This window comes from Pygoscelis adeliae, unplaced genomic scaffold (genome assembly GCF_000699105.1).
Source record: "Pygoscelis adeliae isolate BGI_AS28 unplaced genomic scaffold, ASM69910v1 Scaffold157, whole genome shotgun sequence".
In the NCBI taxonomy this organism is placed as follows: Eukaryota; Metazoa; Chordata; class Aves; order Sphenisciformes; family Spheniscidae; genus Pygoscelis; species Pygoscelis adeliae.
The window spans coordinates 1575725-1577730 of record NW_008825107.1 but is presented as its reverse complement, the minus strand read 5'-3'; the positions used below and the strand labels follow the sequence as shown (position 1 = coordinate 1577730).

General features: G+C 37.0%; 1 protein-coding gene across 1 annotated transcript in view; it reads left to right on the top strand.

Annotated features, from left to right (window-relative positions):
• DCLK2 (doublecortin-like kinase 2) overlaps positions 1–2006 on the top strand; it is a 135959-nt gene that overhangs the window by 120404 nt on the left and 13549 nt on the right. The window lies entirely within an intron of this gene.

Here is a 2006-nt window from a genome sequence, read left to right as displayed (position 1 = left end):
GTATGAAGTGAATCTTCTGCCATGAGATAGCAATCACCATAACCCAAGTGAGCCGTGCTCAAACCTGTCCTTAGACCTATCTTTATTTACATTTTGATTGGCTGCCATTTGGATAAGCAGGAGTATTGTCTCACAAAACAATGAATTTTAAAGCTATGTCGATGAATTATTTATTATAGTTTGCAAGTGGGAGAAAAGGTGGGCTGAGTGCCATTTCTTTGAACGATCATATGGTTATCTCAAGCAATTTTTTTTTTCTTTTTCTTTCACTGTCATAGTAAGAACATCTTTCTGATGATTTACCAGTATTCTAGCCATGAATTAACTCTGTACCTACATTTATTTTGTCCTAGGGGACTGACTACTTTTGTTTTCAGCAGAGACATAAAATAACTGTGTTGACAAGAATTACCACGAAGTCTGCTTTGGGAACTGCTTAAACTACAGTTCACAGAATGGGAACAGTGTGCTATTATGCTTATACACAGAGGTTATACTTGTGTATTACATATCGGGTATTAGATACTATGTGTTGTGCACTGAACAAACAGGGCTATAATCTCCCCTGCTTGAGCCACTGTCATCGGGAATGCTAGTAGCTTTCATCAACACTTGGTAGGCATTTCTTAAAGTCTTCTGTGGTGTTTGTCAATCCTGTTTAAATAGGTTGCATCTAGAGTAGGAGCCATGGCTTATCCCAGATCAGATTTTGAACTATTACAAGGATAGGGCTATAAGCTGAAAATATTTTCCAATTAATAGTCAATTCTTTGCCAACTAATTCCACTGACAGTATTTAGCAATTTAAATAAGCCTTCAAATAAATCCGTTTGTTTAGCAAAAGGAAGGGGGGTCTTCTCCTGGAAAATGTAGTCACAGCAACATGGCACTTAAGAGAAAGAAAATGAAGGTGGAAGTCTCACTTATTATCAGTGCATCTTCAAACGCAGCCAGTCCAAAGAAATTTTAAGCTCTCATTAGTGATTGAATCAGTTATAAATAGGCACAAATGTCCTTTCTGCCTAGAAAGCCTGAAGAGATTACTCAATAGATGCAAATCTTATTCACTGTTATTGACAGTGGCAGAATGTTAAGATAAAATACTGGTATTGAATGTAAATGCAAATAATTTCCATCAATTGCTACCTATAATTGCAAGTAGTTAGTTCTTTTGCACGGGGTCATCCAGCTACCTGAATGACATTCTCTTTACTAGTCATGCATTTACAAATACAAACTCTGAGAGTAATAGCAGATATGAAGGTGTTATATCAAGGAGAACAAGTGTTTCCATTAATGATATGAATTACACAGGGGAATGAAGGAAGATACCGATGCCTTAGCAGTATTCAGTTGTTTGAGGAAACCAAATAAATTCAGCCATTCTGGAGATTCTGGTGTCCTACATTCTAGAAACTAGATTCCGTTGAAATCCTGTTGGCATAAACGTTTTACTTTAAGAACAAAACCAAGATTAATTTATTACGGGTGTTTCCTTTGCTGTTGGTCTGGTTTGATTTACTTTTGCTATCACTGCTGTATAACACTTTTCTTTCTATTAAAATTTAGCTTCTTCCATCAACAAAATGACTCAGAAGAAAATGTGCTAGGATCTTTATGGGGCTTTTGGTAAGATGCACTTGGGTCTGCACAGAAACCTAAACACTTCTCAGTCAGCTTTCTCACTCATATACTGAACTTGCCTAGGCTAAGCTTTGAGAAGACATTTGCCTAAGAAATACCCAGTATGCTAACTGACAAGGTTTACGCTAAGTTAGTGAGAGATGTTAAACAAATCTGATTGTAGCTGCCAATCCCATTTTAAACTCTAGGTCCCAATCAAATGGAAGTATAGGATTATATTTTTCTTAAATATATTAAAACTACTCAGCATTCTAGGATTGGGTTTTCTTTTCCCCCTCTAGTTGCTTGAGGCTATATCATGGTCTGACCTACATAGCTGGCAGACAGCTCTGTTGAACACTAGTTCCAGCTGCACTGTGGCA